This window comes from Lissotriton helveticus, chromosome 11 (assembly GCF_964261635.1).
Source record: "Lissotriton helveticus chromosome 11, aLisHel1.1, whole genome shotgun sequence".
In the NCBI taxonomy this organism is placed as follows: Eukaryota; Metazoa; Chordata; class Amphibia; order Caudata; family Salamandridae; genus Lissotriton; species Lissotriton helveticus.
This window is the reverse complement of record NC_136072.1, coordinates 16,954,409-16,972,487: the sequence shown is the minus strand read 5'-3', so window position 1 is coordinate 16,972,487 and position 18,079 is coordinate 16,954,409. Positions and strand designations below refer to the sequence as shown.

At 44.3% G+C, this 18,079-nt stretch overlaps 1 protein-coding gene across 3 annotated transcripts in view; it reads right to left on the bottom strand.

Annotated features, from left to right (window-relative positions):
- The window catches only part of FGF12 (fibroblast growth factor 12), an 824,634-nt gene that overhangs the window by 25,506 nt on the left and 781,049 nt on the right, over nucleotides 1–18,079 (bottom strand). The window lies entirely within an intron of this gene.

Genomic DNA, 18,079 nt, shown 5'->3' with positions numbered 1-18,079 from the left:
TGTCACTCTGGAAATACAAAAATTATTAGAAGGAGACATCATACAGGAAGTGATGAGCAGCCCATGTAACTCACCGATTATGGGCATCAAAAAGCCTAGTGGCAAGTATAGGGTAGTGCAGGACCTGAGAAAGGTTAACAAAATTGTAGTTCCTTGCTGCCCTATTGTCCCGAACCCTGCAGTGATATTGTACCAGATTCCTTGGGATGCTGAATGGTTCACTGTGATTGATTTATGTCATGCATTTTTTTCGATACCCCTGCACCCCGACAGCAAATTTCTTTTCTCATTTGCCTTCGAAGGTCACGTGTATTGTTGGAACCGGGTCCCTCAAGGGTATACAGAGAGCCCCTCTATCTTTAATCAGATCTTGAAAAAATGTCTAGAGACTTTGATCTTACCTGGGAACTCTGTGTTAGTGCAGTACATAGACGACCTTCTACTGGCGTCTAAAAGTCACAGGGACTGTGTAGTTGACACCATTGCCCTCCTAAATCATCTGTGTGAGAAAGGGCATAAAGTGGCCCCTGACAAACTACAGTTCTGTGCGAAATCAGTAAAATATCTAGGACACCAGATAGAAAAGGGTGTCAGAAAAGTCACATCAGAAAGAGTGAGAATAATTCAAAAGATGCAGTTGCCCCGTACTCAAAAAGATGTCAGAATGTTCCTGGGGGTATTAGGGTACTGCAGACAGTGGATTCTGGGATTTGCAGCCTTAGCCAGGCCCTTGATAAAAATGACCACAAGAGGAATGCCAGATGTTGTAGAGTGGGACGATGAAAGTCTAATGGCTTTCACAAGACTGAAAAACTGTCTGTGTACGGCCCCTGCGTTGGGAATGCCAGATTATTCCAAAGAGTTTGCCCTATTCTGTGACACTCGCGATAATTGCGCATTGTCAGTCCTGACTCAAGAACATGGCACGACCAGAAGGCCTGTGGCCTATTTCTCTGCCACTTTGGACCCAGTAGCTGCTGGGTTACCAGGCTGTCTGAAAGCAGTAGCTGCTACCTGTGCAAGTTTGGAACAGAGTGAGTCCATTGTCATGGGACATCCTGTGACCGTGTATGTTTCACATGGAGTGGTAATTCTATTGACCAGAACTAAAACACAGTATCTCACCCCTAGTCGGCTGACTAAATACGAGAGGATTCTTGTGGGTGCAGCAAATGTAAGCATTGTTAGGTGCGGTATTCTGAACCCTGCCACCTTACTCCCCGACCCCTTGGAAATAGAAGGTGGGGATGATGATGAACATGATTGTATTGACCTGACAGAGTTCAGTACTAAACCACGCCCAGACATAAAAGAAACGCCATTGCCTGAACATGATAAAGAACTATTTGTGGATGGTTCCTGTCTAAGACATGAACTAGGAGGCTTGAGTGCTGCTTATGCAGTAGTGTCTTTCACAAAAATTGAAGAAGCAGGTTACCTATATAACATCAAGTCTGCACAAGTAGCCGAATTGATAGCCATGATAAAGGCTTGCAAAATTGGGAAGGACTTACGCATAACAGTGTATACTGACAGTCAGTACTGTTATGGAGTTGTGCATGACTTTGGCCAATTATGGCTACAGAGGGAATTCATGACTTCCTCAGGTACTCCCATTCGGAATGCGAAGGTTGTTCATGACCTTTTAGAGGCCATCCAGTTGCCCAAAGAACTGGCAGTGGTAAAATGTGCTGCTCATCAAAGGAGCATGGACAAAGTATCACTGGGAAACGATTATGCTGATCGAGTGGCCCAATGGTGTGCCAAAGATCGGTATATTGTAAATCCAAAACGAGGGGGGCCAGGAACCAGCTGCCAGCTTCAGGTGTTTGAAGAAGTGCCTACGTGGGATGAAGTGAGAGAGTGGCAGGAATCGGCTCCCTAGCAAGAAAGAGAGAAATGGAAGGAGGATGGGTGTAGACCGAGACGTGTGGATGGTGTGATTTTGGGCCCAACTGGTATGCCTGTGTTACCCCGACACTTGCTTGGCACAATGGCAAGATTAATACATGAAGGATCACACATTGGTAGGGATGCCATGATTCTGGTATTTCAACAGACTTGGTACAGTAAAAAGTTCAGGAAGGTAGCAGAGTCCCTCTGCCAGAGGTGCCTGTCATGTCAACAGATGAACCCAGGCAAGAGGACGATGGTTGAACTGAGCAGGATTGGGAGATCAGGGGTTCCCTTTGTAAGGATACAGATTGATTTCATCACCATGCCCCGTTGTGAAGGGAAACGATATGTCCTTGTCATTGTTTGCGTATTTTCAAAATGGGTAGAAGCTTACCCTACTCCTCAAAGTGACGCACTGACAGTAGCGAAGTGTTTACTAAAAGAACTGATACCTAGATTCGGAATACCATACATTATTGAATCAGATAAGGGTGGACATTTCCAGAATGACATACTGGCTGAACTCTGTAAGGCCTTTGGAATAAGGCAGAAACTGCACTGTGCATACCACCCAGAGGCTTCTGGAATAGTGGAACAAGTAAATGGAACTATCAAAAACAGACTAGCAAAGCTGACAGATGCTACTGGCATGACCTGGGTGAAGGCCCTGCCCCTGGTCCTGATGGGACTGAGAAGTGTTCCTGACCGCAAGACAGGCCTAAGTCCCCATGAAATCATTATGGGAAGAGTGATGAGACAAGCATGGGTGCCAGGAAGCAAACTGTTGAGTATTACTGATGATTTGGTGCTTGAATACTGCAGAAGATTGGGTGACCAAGTGCGTTCTATCTCTCGCCAGATTGGAGACGACGGCATCCTCAATCCAACGACTCCTCTCCACAGCTTGGTTCCAGGAGATTGGGTCAAAATAAAGAAGCACACTCGATCGAGCTGTCTGGCACCAAGGTGGGGAAAGAAACGCCAAGTAATCCTGGTGACAACCACTGCAGTGAAGGTCGCAGGTGTTCCCCAGTGGATCCACGCTGGACACACCCAGAAGGTATTGCCAGACAAAGGATTTGAAGAAGAAGGGCAACCAGCAGAGGACCCTGAAGGAGCCAGACCAGAAGCAACTGACAACGAGCAGCCCAGCACCAGTCAGGTTGCAGGAACAGCAGACGTTGGCCCAGGAGTAGTTGACTACGAACTGCCAAGAAACCAGCCTGTGGAAGAGGTCCCGGAAACTGAGCCAGGAGTAGCTGAAGACGAGCTGCCAAGCATATGGCCAGAAGAATGGATACCGATGATTGATCTGACCGAAGATCCTATCAGAACAAGAGAACGACTTAGTGAAGGGAGAGAGTGGACTAGTCAGGAAAAGCAAGGCACAGGCGAAGAACCTCAGCCGCTTGAGATTCACATTAAAACTGAGGAAGGAGAAGGTCAGACAGGGACAGAGCAGGTATTCGATACACCACCGCTAACACCTGATGCAGATAAGGGAGAGACTAGAAATAGAGTGATAGTTCGAGCAGAAGAAAATCAAGAGATCGAAGTGCTTGAACAGGATCAGAGAGGGTTAAAAGAACGGGTTCAGGAAACAGAAACAGAAACAGAGACAATCGAAAGCCAAAAACAAAATATTCCTGAACAAGGCCAGATTAGCAACCAGGCAGAAGAATTTGATGCTAGCCCTGGAACTAGTCAGATAAGGGAAGTAGGAGAAGAAAGTGGAGAAGAATTACCACAAGATAAAGAGAACAAGAGAATAAGAAAAGAAAGTGAAGTCCAAGTACCGACTAAGAGACTAAAGAAAAGAAACAACCTTGAGCCTAGGTTTGTAAAAAGATTGAGACTAAGGATAAAGACAGTGGAAGAAAAACGTGCAGAAGCAAGAAGAAGTGCTCGGATAGCAGAGCAAGAAGAAGACTCTTCCAAAAGAAGGAGTGAGCGAATAAAAAGACAAAACAAAAAGTACAAGTCTCCTGAATGGACACTGGTTTTGGAGGAGCTTGAAGATCTTGATATAACTGACGTGAGCGACGGAGAGCCCGTCCCTGAGTACTCAGCTGAAGAAGAAGACGAACCACCGTGAATTTGCACAAAGTAAGCTAGTTGTGTAAAAAGCCAAAAAGAGGGGTGAGAACACTCCTTCTGAGCCAAAATGTCTGATTCAACGGTGAATGGTAGACCTAGTTGCAGCCGTTTTAAGACGTGTTGCAAGGTGTGTATATGTAGTGTAGTAGTACTGATAGTTATCTGGATAGGATTAACAATTTTCATTCCCTTTGCTGTAAGTAAAGATACTAACATTGTCCCTACTGAAGTTGTAAATACTGACAATGAGGAGCTAACAACACAGAGTGTAGCACGACATGAAAGAGCTTTGAGACAAACAAAACAGAACTTAGAAGCATCAGATGAGGGAGGACTACATTATCATGGAGTTAAGAACAAGACACACTTAAACGTTTTCGCAAACTTATTAATACACTATGTAGAGACTATGGAAATTGAAGATTGCTATGTCTGCATGAAGCTACCTACTTCTGTGGCTGAAGGCGTGACATACCATCACCTGCCATTGACATATGGAATCTCCTGTAGCATTTTAGCCAGTTTATTTTACAAAAGGGGACCGTTACAGTATTATTATTCTAACAATGACGTGATCTTTTCTGAACTTCCTATACGTGGGAATTTGAATCCTGTACATACCAAAACTGACACCATAAGATATATGGGAGACTACTTTCTGACTATAGGTAACATTGACATAGCAGACGCACACAGAGATAACTTGACTTGTTCTTTGCGTGAGCAGGAAAAAATGTTCCTGAACATGGCAGAGAAAAGGAGAATTAAAATTCAAAAGAAGGCTAATGACGAAAGTCAGAAAAAGCCAAAGTGGGCAGAGAACATGGAAGGCACCTCATCTGGTGGAGCGGGTCCTGCTCTGTTGCTGGATTTTGAAAAGAAAGGCAAGCTATGTCTTCACCGCGAGAAGACTAGCTATTATAATAATGTTTTCATTGGTTCCAGTGAATGCGAACATAATTACAAGGTAATTGGAGGTTGGGGTTTCAAAAATGGGTCAGAGCCTGTGTTTCCTGGAATTTATTATATTTGTGGGGACAAGGCTTATTTCAAATTGCCGGATCACTGGTATGGAAGCTGCTACTTTGGCATTGTCTTCCCGAAAATATACCATGTGAATGGAAAGGCTGGAAGCAATGAAGATACTAATGGCTTAGTGCGTAGTAAAAGAGAAAGTATAGGTGAAATTATGGGTAGTATTTTCAGTGCACTGATACCTGGAGTGGGAGTGGTTCTGAACACTCACAGAATTTGCAAATTGTCTACTATAGTAGATGTGCTGTCTACTGAAACAGCTCATGGATTTCTGCTGGTCAATACCGAAATGGTTGCGATCAGATCAATGGTTTTACAGAATCGACTTGCTCTTGACACCTTATTAGCGAAAGAGGGCGGAGTCTGCCGGATGTTGAAGGCGCAACATTGTTGCACTTATATTCCGGATAAAAGTGTACAGATCAAAAGATATGTGAAAAACATTACTAATTTGGCAAAGGAACTCAAACCACTCGAGGTTGATAGTGCCTGGAAGAGACTGGTAGATGGTCTCTCAAATGTAGGTCATTGGCTTGCTAGCATAGGTAAAAGCTTATTATTCAAAATTCTGATGCCAATTGGTATTATAGGTCTTATTATACTTTCCATTTTCTTATGCTGTAAATGCCGCAAGCGCACCAAAAAGCACGAGGTAAATGCAAGAGGAGTGAAACGAAGTGTGGATGAGATTGAATTAGAAGAAGTGAATGATCAGATATACAAAAAGGTGAAGACTTCTCACCCTGCTAAAACTGAGAGAGAAAAGTTAGAACGGTTGCTGGAAGAAATAGAACTTTATAAGGTATGAAAGAAAGTTGGCATCTGGTTCCATTATAATTTGTGATGATAGTAAATATCATCAAAGAGGGGATTGATGAAGCAAAGCTTCGCATATTTTGCGGCTTGCCGAAGTCAAGAACCTCGTTTATGTGTAATAAGGTAACAAAAGCGTATGTTTTACTAACATTTGTTTTGTTTAGGCAAAGTTCCCGAAGCTTGCCTATGTGTATTTCTAATGAATTTAATCCGTGTCCTTTAATATGGCCGCCGCTTGTATTTTAGTTACTGCGCATGCGTCAGCCACACTCACGTGTCCTGACGCGTCTGCAGAAGTGGAGGGAAAGTTATGCGCATGCGTAATTCATAGCTGTGCTTATCATGTGGTACTGCTCGTGCCACTGCTCTTGTGATTGTGTCAATGTAGCTAACATTTAATGCAATAATTTTATTTCTTGATGATGAGTTAAAAGTACAAACCCTATGATGTATTTTCATAATGACATTATTATGTATTAACTTGTTTTCGCTTACTTTTCATGTACCGCGGGGAATGGGGGTCCAAACTGATTGGGAGCCATATTGACGGTCTCTTCTGCGCATGACCAGGGAGCATTGAAAGGTGGCCACTTTGGACAGTGGAACTCAGCCAGCTGGCAGCCACAGTCAAGATGCGCCTGGGAAAGCCACCTCTGCGCTCCGAGAACGGCGAATGTTGCTCCTCATGTGTTACAATGTTAATTTCCTGCACAGTTCTCATGAGAACCCCAAACCTGCTAGGCGGTACCCAAATATGTTAATGAAGGCTTCAAATCGTGTATTGTGATTGGTGTGTTACCCAAATCCTACCTTAGGACCAATCGAAATTGAGGGATTCTGACACTTTGCAACATTGGGAGGTGGTACACTGTCCCCAAACTGTATATCTACCCTGGGTTCACCTAGTGAACCGTCCGACTTGTCTGGTTTAGCTGACCTGTCACTGACCCAACGCACTCAATAGGTGACTGAAGATACAGAGCGCTGCGGAGCATTCTGTCCGAATTTGACCATAGGCTAAGGTTCTACTGAACCTTAAAGTGCTGGCAAAGCACTTAGCTGGGAGTTCGCTGACCCAATCGGGGTCTTGATCGATAGCTGCAGAGCGGGTGGAGCGCAGGCGTTGCTTCCGAACTGTGGGTTCCGGTCCTGTCCTGAAGAGGGTCCTGTCCTGAGGGTTTGCTGTCCTGTCCTGAGGGTTTGCTGTCCTGTCCTGAGGGTCCTGTCCTGATTCCTATTCCGAGGGTATCCTGTCCTATCCTGGGTGTCCATTCTGCACCTGCTGTCCTTTGAGGGGTATCCTTCCTTGAGGGTTTCCTGTCCTTAACTGACCCGTGGCCAGGGTTTGGTTTCCACACCTTTCTAGGTAAATATTGCTCTGAAAACTCTTAAATTCTTGCACCTTCTGAATTTCTAACTTTTGCTTTAATAAAGTTCAACATTGCACATGTGATATTTTCCATGCCTTTCTGCATCTATTGAAAGTCATTTATATTTTTCCATAAGTTTATTCCTATGTCTTCTCATTTGTTAGAAATTATATTTTGCATAGCAGTGTGTCATTTCCTGATATGGTCTAGAACTTCATTGCCTAGATTGTTCAAAGGCCCATTCACCTTAAGTGAAGCGTGTTATTCATTATAAACTCTCCTATAGTCACCCACACTTAGGCTATCCCTGTTTAGATAATACTGACTTGCATAGTATCTTTTCTCGTTACATTTTATTAGTACTTTGATGATTACTCTGTCATTATTTCTTTATGCCTATGTGATTTACGTTATCTTGATTATTGATTGCCTTGTTTTATTGTACCTCATGCAAGAAAATAATGAACTTTAGATAAACATTTTAAAACTTCCAGTTGTCCGTGGTCATTTAAACAGTATTTGAATGTTATTGGTTGGGTTTGTATTTTGCTGCCTTTCTTTTACAGCTAGCTCCCTGATTCATTGTGGTCATTAGGCACCCGCATCGGTGGATGGTAAGTCGGGTGCACCGAAAATTGGTAGCAGGGAACACACACACACCAACTTGGTAGAGCTCGTGAAGTCACCTGATCGATGTATATGGTGATTTGAAAAGTATATGGGCCCTGAAGCCGGAAACGGCGAAACTATTGGTCAGGTGGCCTCGCGCGCTCTATCAGTTTTCTGGTAGCTAGAGGATGGTTAGGGACTAGTTGAGAGTAAGGCAGGGATTAGTTGGACTAGTTAAGTCGGAAGCTGCTATTATATTAATGCTGCTATAAGAGCGGCTGTTCTGAGGGAACTGATCACTCTCTTGTGAATACGCTGCTGAAATTCATGAATTACTGTATTGCCATTATTCTTGTTCTTATATTGTTATATGTACTAATCCATGCAATTGTCAATCGTTTAGTTGTATGTTGTCCGAACTCCCCGGGGAATTGAAAGGGCAAGTGGTGAATAGAATCCATTGTCCTGAGGTCACAGGTTCGAGGAAAGTTAGGTGCAGGTTAGGATAACCGGGAAGCACTAACTAGGGTTTTCTGAATACATGTGTGAATAAATGACAGTAACGGGGTTCATTGGCAAAATTCCCATAGTGGCGTAACCTAGTAAGGGTCACATCGGAAGAGTAGCAGGTTCCTCGGAGCTAGCGTGAAAGCAGAGGGGTCCGCTGAGAAACCTTAAACTCGGAATATATCCCGGAAAGAAGTGGATGAGTTTAGGGGAATAACAGGTTCACCGATGCTAGAGTGAAGGGTAGGCGGAAGAGATCTGCCCGCAGCGAGTGAAAAGTAAATGGAAGTAGTTTACTTGCAGTAAAACAATTCTTTCTCTGTCTAGACACTTGAGCACTGTGGCGAATGTGTATTTGTTGTAAAATAACCAAGCACTGAGCACTTTAAAAGAAAGAAAGTTTCCGTTACCTTGTGAAGGGAGGGAGTCAGTCGCGAAGCGCCTCTGACGTCATTCTGTGCCGCGCTGGGATTGGTAAAAGCAGCGGGCGGGTAGCGGAGCTGGAATTGTAAAGGAGGGGTGAGCGCCGGAGCGTGGGAACTGTCTCACGAAGGGGCCGCGCACCCATTGGCGGAGCTTATTTAGTGTCGCGCACCCATTGGTTGCACGAATTTCTGAAGCGCGTTCTGATTGGAGGTAGTTTGTAAACAAAGTTTAGCGCAGAAGTCGTATGTGGCACTCGCAGACTACAGGAACTCGACCTGATCCAAGGCACCTAGGGTTTGAAAGGGATCAGTGGAAAACTAATAGATACGATATTATGTACGGAACCAAGAGAAAATTGTCCCTTGTAAGTAAGGTGAAAAATTATTTTAAAACGGACAAACCGATTAAATCTAGGGAAGGTGTTCTTGTCCCACCACCTAATACTCCTGCCTCATTCATGATGTTTGACCGAGGGTACAATACCTGTGTGTGGTTGGAGAATTGGGTGAAGTACACAAAAGATGACGGAGTATTGGCTTTTCCGTTAGATGGTACTTTCAATGGTAGGATCTTATTTAATTTAAGAACCCGAATGAATGAACTGCATCCCAGACCGAGACTAACGCAGTATGAGGCATTAGAGGAATGGGAGATTGAGGCTTTTGAAAGAGAAAGACCCCGAATGGACAAGGGTTTGACCAAGTGGTACCCCAGGCAGAAACAGGAATCCAGGGATAAAAGGATGAAACAGTGGAGGCAGAGCATGATTGTTGAGGGTCTGTTTCCCATGATGCCGGCATGTCATAACATTGGAGCGGGTGAGAAAAGTACTGAAAATTGTAAGCATTGGGGGGCCCTGGGGGATTCAGATGATGAACTAATAGATGACATCTGTACCAGAAGTCCGCCACCCTACAATGAGGGAACCCGACCTTCCAGTGTAGGAGATGTTCCCCGACGCCACTTCCTAAAGGAAGAAGACAGGTCCCTGGGACTGGGAGGGGGTGGTCAAGTATTGCCCTATCCTGAAAAACCTGAACCGACGGAAACAAGGGATATATATCCCAAAGTGCCCGCGAGCCAGGAAGAAAAATATTCACGTACGAAAATCTTTTTTCCCAGACCCTTGTATGAAAGCGAAGAGAAACCATCGAATTCAGGACTGCCTTTTGTTTAACCTCCATATGGGGAAGAGCGCAGGTCCTTTAATACTGGAACTTTATTCCCGAAACCTAATTATGGGGGAGGACCAAGTGAAACGCATCCTACTGCCCCGAGTTTTACTCCTCCGTTGACCCCACAGATATTACATGACACAACTTTAAGAAGGGTACTAGTGGAAAAGGAGCAAGAGGCTCTAGCTAGACAAAGGACAGAAATAATTCAGAAAATTTCCCAGTTAAATACCAGTCCTGAGGCATTGACTATTCCAGTAACTATTGGACCGGTGGTCCCGTTATACGGAAATGGTCAGGGAAATCCGATTACTCCAGTTATGACCCCAGTCATGGCAACCCCGAGACAGGAACCGATCATCATAGATGATCAGTCCAGTGAGTGCGAGTCTGAAGTTGCGTTCTTGGAATTACCAAACAAACAGACTGGAAAGGGAATACAGCAGAGGCATAACCCTTTTAATACAAAAGAAATTAAATTAGAGACAGCAACAGGTACTAGGAATGTCTCTCTGGTAACTCCGGATGAAATTGAGAGTTGGAGTCGTGAATTAGAGAAACAGACTCCGCAAACAAAACCTTTAGACCTCTACAAGCTGAGGGTCGAAATAGAAGAATTAATGGCAGGAAATGTGGGGTTGGATCGATTGAATACCTACTCTGAAGAAGAATTGTCGTTCATATGTAAAAGCTTTACAAGGAACACCAGAGTGCTCCACGAAAAACTGACCGAAACAGCAGTTAGTATGGGGGTAGATATCTCAAAATCCAAGCCCTTACAGAAACCGTACAGAGCAGACTTCTCAGACAAAGATATAGAACACCTGAATGTGGCAGGGAAGAAGTTGCAGATTAAAGAATTAATGGGGGTACTGCAGAAATGGGGAGATGTGGAAAGATGGAGAAGCAGGTGGGCGAAAAAGAGGGAAGAGGTTCGCTCCCGACAAGTGACTCCTGAGTTTGCTTTAAGAGAGGTAGAAAAACCTGAGCAGTTATGCCCCATGCGCGAAGTTCCAGGAGGGAAATATGTGCATGTGCCCTGGTCTAGGCAGGATATTGTGTCCTTCACGAACGATTTTCCAAAATTACGAGAGAAACCAGTTGACTGGTACAGGCAGGTGGAAAGGTTCGTGAAGGTACAGAAATGTCTGTGGAAAGACCTGGATGGGTTTTTCGACATTGTGGTTCCAGTAGATTTATGGACCCAGTGTAAAATAAACATAGACTGGCCGAGTGAGGAGTACCCAAGAAATAAAGAAACAGGGGAGCCATCAAAGGATGTCATGCGAAAATATGAGCAGGTAATTCAGCACTTGAAAGAAAAGGTGCCCGCAAAGGAAACTGATTGGACAAAAATAGATAGAACAACACAGGAAAGGGACGAGACAGTGCACTCCTTCTATGAGAGGTTATTGCAGGTATTTAAAACATACAGTGGTATTGATAACATCGACCTGAAGGATATGACGCACTTTATTTACAGGTTTGTAAATGGTTTAAGACCTGAAATTTGTCAGTGGATAAAAGATAATAAAATCTGTTGGCATACTAAGAAAATGGATGAGGTCCTGCGGTACGCTAAGTACTGCGAGGACGAGATGGCAGAAAAGAAAAAGGCCCTCAAGGAAAAGGTGATGTGGGCTCAGGTGAAGCTCGCAGAACAGCAGGAAAAACAATTGAGTAACATGGTTAAAAATGCTGAGAACAAAGGTCCTGGGGGAGGGGGTGGAGGAAAGCCCCGGCCCAAATTTAGCAGGGAAGAGGCTATGAAAAAATTTCCCTGCCATCAGTGCGGCGAAATTGGACACTGGCGAAACGAGTGTCCCCAATTAGTAGATATTAATGAAAAAACTCCTGATTTAACTCCACAGACGTAGAAAGAAAAACCAAGAAAGGCTCAACCCCAGGTAAAAACAGTTCAGGTGCCTCGAGCACCCAAGCAGGTATACAGGGGAAGACAGGCAGAAGATGAAGAGATAGAGGTTTGGGAAAGCGGGGAGAACAGAAATACAGCAACTTCGCAGTATCTGCTGAATGATACCTTCCTTTGTAATGATCAGGACTGACGGGGCCTGAGAGGGGAGGACGAGGAGTGCGTACTTGGCGCTTCCTTGCCGGTAGACCAGTCTGGACCATATATTGAAGGAAAGGTTGACGGAAATGATGTCACCTTTCTGTTGGACACTGGCGCTACCCGTTCTACTGTAAGAACAGTGGACGTTCCAAACCTACCCCTCTCGGGAGAAAATATCCAAGTAGTGGGTGTATCTAATCAATTGATTAGTACTCCTGTTACCGAACCAATGGAGATTTCAATTGGAAATTTTAAACAGATGCATAGATTTGTCGTCTGTGACACCAGTCCAGTGAATCTACTGGGTCGTGATTTGCTGTGCAAAATGAACTGTACCATCTTTTGCACACCAAAAGGTGTTGAAATACAGACCCCAGATGAAGATGGCATTTATAAATTATTGTTGCTTAGACCTGACTCAGAAATTAAAAGATTGACCCTGCAGGACTTGCCCCAAGAACTCCAGGAAGCCGTAAAGCCAGAGGTGTGGGATTTCACTGGAAAAGATGTGGGGTTGATGAAGGATGTGGACCCCATACAGATAGCCATCAAGGACAATGCAGTATATCCTAACACTAGGCCCTACCGAATGAATGCTGAAGTGAAAGCAGGTGTCACTCTGGAAATACAAAAATTATTAGAAGGAGACATCATACAGGAAGTGATGAGCAGCCCATGTAACTCACCGATTATGGGCATCAAAAAGCCTAGTGGCAAGTATAGGGTAGTGCAGGACCTGAGAAAGGTTAACAAAATTGTAGTTCCTTGCTGCCCTATTGTCCCGAACCCTGCAGTGATATTGTACCAGATTCCTTGGGATGCTGAATGGTTCACTGTGATTGATTTATGTCATGCATTTTTTTCGATACCCCTGCACCCCGACAGCAAATTTCTTTTCTCATTTGCCTTCGAAGGTCACGTGTATTGTTGGAACCGGGTCCCTCAAGGGTATACAGAGAGCCCCTCTATCTTTAATCAGATCTTGAAAAAATGTCTAGAGACTTTGATCTTACCTGGGAACTCTGTGTTAGTGCAGTACATAGACGACCTTCTACTGGCGTCTAAAAGTCACAGGGACTGTGTAGTTGACACCATTGCCCTCCTAAATCATCTGTGTGAGAAAGGGCATAAAGTGGCCCCTGACAAACTACAGTTCTGTGCGAAATCAGTAAAATATCTAGGACACCAGATAGAAAAGGGTGTCAGAAAAGTCACATCAGAAAGAGTGAGAATAATTCAAAAGATGCAGTTGCCCCGTACTCAAAAAGATGTCAGAATGTTCCTGGGGGTATTAGGGTACTGCAGACAGTGGATTCTGGGATTTGCAGCCTTAGCCAGGCCCTTGATAAAAATGACCACAAGAGGAATGCCAGATGTTGTAGAGTGGGACGATGAAAGTCTAATGGCTTTCACAAGACTGAAAAACTGTCTGTGTACAGCCCCTGCGTTGGGAATGCCAGATTATTCCAAAGAGTTTGCCCTATTCTGTGACACTCGCGATAATTGCGCATTGTCAGTCCTGACTCAAGAACATGGCACGACCAGAAGGCCTGTGGCCTATTTCTCTGCCACTTTGGACCCAGTAGCTGCTGGGTTACCAGGCTGTCTGAAAGCAGTAGCTGCTACCTGTGCAAGTTTGGAACAGAGTGAGTCCATTGTCATGGGACATCCTGTGACCGTGTATGTTTCACATGGAGTGGTAATTCTATTGACCAGAACTAAAACACAGTATCTCACCCCTAGTCGGCTGACTAAATACGAGAGGATTCTTGTGGGTGCAGCAAATGTAAGCATTGTTAGGTGCGGTATTCTGAACCCTGCCACCTTACTCCCTGACCCCTTGGAAATAGAAGGTGGGGATGATGATGAACATGATTGTATTGACCTGACAGAGTTCAGTACTAAACCACGCCCAGACATAAAAGAAACGCCATTGCCTGAACATGATAAAGAACTATTTGTGGATGGTTCCTGTCTAAGACATGAACTAGGAGGCTTGAGTGCTGCTTATGCAGTAGTGTCTTTCACAAAAATTGAAGAAGCAGGTTACCTATATAACATCAAGTCTGCACAAGTAGCCGAATTGATAGCCATGATAAAGGCTTGCAAAATTGGGAAGGACTTACGCATAACAGTGTATACTGACAGTCAGTACTGTTATGGAGTTGTGCATGACTTTGGCCAATTATGGCTACAGAGGGAATTCATGACTTCCTCAGGTACTCCCATTCGGAATGCGAAGGTTGTTCATGACCTTTTAGAGGCCATCCAGTTGCCCAAAGAACTGGCAGTGGTAAAATGTGCTGCTCATAAAAAGAGCATGGACAAAGTATCACTGGGAAACGATTATGCTGATCGAGTGGCCCAATGGTGTGCCAAAGATCGGTATATTGTAAATCCAAAACGAGGGGGGCCAGGAACCAGCTGCCAGCTTCAGGTGTTTGAAGAAGTGCCTACGTGGGATGAAGTGAGAGAGTGGCAGGAATCGGCTCCCTAGCAAGAAAGAGAGAAATGGAAGGAGGATGGGTGTAGACCGAGACGTGTGGATGGTGTGATTTTGGGCCCAACTGGTATGCCTGTGTTACCCCGACACTTGCTTGGCACAATGGCAAGATTAATACATGAAGGATCACACATTGGTAGGGATGCCATGATTCTGGTATTTCAACAGACTTGGTACAGTAAAAAGTTCAGGAAGGTAGCAGAGTCCCTCTGCCAGAGGTGCCTGTCATGTCAACAGATGAACCCAGGCAAGAGGACGATGGTTGAACTGAGCAGGATTGGGAGATCAGGGGGTCCCTTTGTAAGGATACAGATTGATTTCATCACCATGCCCCGTTGTGAAGGGAAACGATATGTCCTTGTCATTGTTTGCGTATTTTCAAAATGGGTAGAAGCTTACCCTACTCCTCAAAGTGACGCACTGACAGTAGCGAAGTGTTTACTAAAAGAACTGATACCTAGATTCGGAATACCATACATTATTGAATCAGATAAGGGTGGACATTTCCAGAATGACATACTGGCTGAACTCTGTAAGGCCTTTGGAATAAGGCAGAAACTGCACTGTGCATACCACCCAGAGGCTTCTGGAATAGTGGAACAAGTAAATGGAACTATCAAAAACAGACTAGCAAAGCTGACAGATGCTACTGGCATGACCTGGGTGAAGGCCCTGCCCCTGGTCCTGATGGGACTGAGAAGTGTTCCTGACCGCAAGACAGGCCTAAGTCCCCATGAAATCATTATGGGAAGAGTGATGAGACAAGCATGGGTGCCAGGAAGCAAACTGTTGAGTATTACTGATGATTTGGTGCTTGAATACTGCAGAAGATTGGGTGACCAAGTGCGTTCTATCTCTCGCCAGATTGGAGACGACGGCATCCTCAATCCAACGACTCCTCTCCACAGCTTGGTTCCAGGAGATTGGGTCAAAATAAAGAAGCACACTCGATCGAGCTGTCTGGCACCAAGGTGGGGAAAGAAACGCCAAGTAATCCTGGTGACAACCACTGCAGTGAAGGTCGCAGGTGTTCCCCAGTGGATCCACGCTGGACACACCCAGAAGGTATTGCCAGACAAAGGATTTGAAGAAGAAGGGCAACCAGCAGAGGACCCTGAAGGAGCCAGACCAGAAGCAACTGACAACGAGCAGCCCAGCACCAGTCAGGTTGCAGGAACAGCAGACGTTGGCCCAGGAGTAGTTGACTACGAACTGCCAAGAAACCAGCCTGTGGAAGAGGTCCCGGAAACTGAGCCAGGAGTAGCTGAAGACGAGCTGCCAAGCATATGGCCAGAAGAATGGATACCGATGATTGATCTGACCGAAGATCCTATCAGAACAAGAGAACGACTTAGTGAAGGGAGAGAGTGGACTAGTCAGGAAAAGCAAGGCACAGGCGAAGAACCTCAGCCGCTTGAGATTCACATTAAAACTGAGGAAGGAGAAGGTCAGACAGGGACAGAGCAGGTATTCGATACACCACCGCTAACACCTGATGCAGATAAGGGAGAGACTAGAAATAGAGTGATAGTTCGAGCAGAAGAAAATCAAGAGATCGAAGTGCTTGAACAGGATCAGAGAGGGTTAAAAGAACGGGTTCAGGAAACAGAAACAGAAACAGAGACAATCGAAAGCCAAAAACAAAATATTCCTGAACAAGGCCAGATTAGCAACCAGGCAGAAGAATTTGATGCTAGCCCTGGAACTAGTCAGATAAGGGAAGTAGGAGAAGAAAGTGGAGAAGAATTACCACAAGATAAAGAGAACAAGAGAATAAGAAAAGAAAGTGAAGTCCAAGTACCGACTAAGAGACTAAAGAAAAGAAACAACCTTGAGCCTAGGTTTGTAAAAAGATTGAGACTAAGGATAAAGACAGTGGAAGAAAAACATGCAGAAGCAAGAAGAAGTGCTCGGATAGCAGAGCAAGAAGAAGACTCTTCCAAAAGAAGGAGTGAGCGAATAAAAAGACAAAACAAAAAGTACAAGTCTCCTGAATGGACACTGGTTTTGGAGGAGCTTGAAGATCTTGATATAACTGACGTGAGCGACGGAGAGCCCGTCCCTGAGTACTCAGCTGAAGAAGAAGACGAACCACCGTGAATTTGCACAAAGTAAGCTAGTTGTGTAAAAAGCCAAAAAGAGGGGTGAGAACACTCCTTCTGAGCCAAAATGTCTGATTCAACGGTGAATGGTAGACCTAGTTGCAGCCGTTTTAAGACGTGTTGCAAGGTGTGTATATGTAGTGTAGTAGTACTGATAGTTATCTGGATAGGATTAACAATTTTCATTCCCTTTGCTGTAAGTAAAGATACTAACATTGTCCCTACTGAAGTTGTAAATACTGACAATGAGGAGCTAACAACACAGAGTGTAGCACGACATGAAAGAGCTTTGAGACAAACAAAACAGAACTTAGAAGCATCAGATGAGGGAGGACTACATTATCATGGAGTTAAGAACAAGACACACTTAAACGTTTTCGCAAACTTATTAATACACTATGTAGAGACTATGGAAATTGAAGATTGCTATGTCTGCATGAAGCTACCTACTTCTGTGGCTGAAGGCGTGACATACCATCACCTGCCATTGACATATGGAATCTCCTGTAGCATTTTAGCCAGTTTATTTTACAAAAGGGGACCGTTACAGTATTATTATTCTAACAATGACGTGATCTTTTCTGAACTTCCTATACGTGGGAATTTGAATCCTGTACATACCAAAACTGACACCATAAGATATATGGGAGACTACTTTCTGACTATAGGTAACATTGACATAGCAGACGCACACAGAGATAACTTGACTTGTTCTTTGCGTGAGCAGGAAAAAATGTTCCTGAACATGGCAGAGAAAAGGAGAATTAAAATTCAAAAGAAGGCTAATGACGAAAGTCAGAAAAAGCCAAAGTGGGCAGAGAACATGGAAGGCACCTCATCTGGTGGAGCGGGTCCTGCTCTGTTGCTGGATTTTGAAAAGAAAGGCAAGCTATGTCTTCACCGCGAGAAGACTAGCTATTATAATAATGTTTTCATTGGTTCCAGTGAATGCGAACATAATTACAAGGTAATTGGAGGTTGGGGTTTCAAAAATGGGTCAGAGCCTGTGTTTCCTGGAATTTATTATATTTGTGGGGACAAGGCTTATTTCAAATTGCCGGATCACTGGTATGGAAGCTGCTACTTTGGCATTGTCTTCCCGAAAATATACCATGTGAATGGAAAGGCTGGAAGCAATGAAGATACTAATGGCTTAGTGCGTAGTAAAAGAGAAAGTATAGGTGAAATTATGGGTAGTATTTTCAGTGCACTGATACCTGGAGTGGGAGTGGTTCTGAACACTCACAGAATTTGCAAATTGTCTACTATAGTAGATGTGCTGTCTACTGAAACAGCTCATGGATTTCTGCTGGTCAATACCGAAATGGTTGCGATCAGATCAATGGTTTTACAGAATCGACTTGCTCTTGACACCTTATTAGCGAAAGAGGGCGGAGTCTGCCGGATGTTGAAGGCGCAACATTGTTGCACTTATATTCCGGATAAAAGTGTACAGATCAAAAGATATG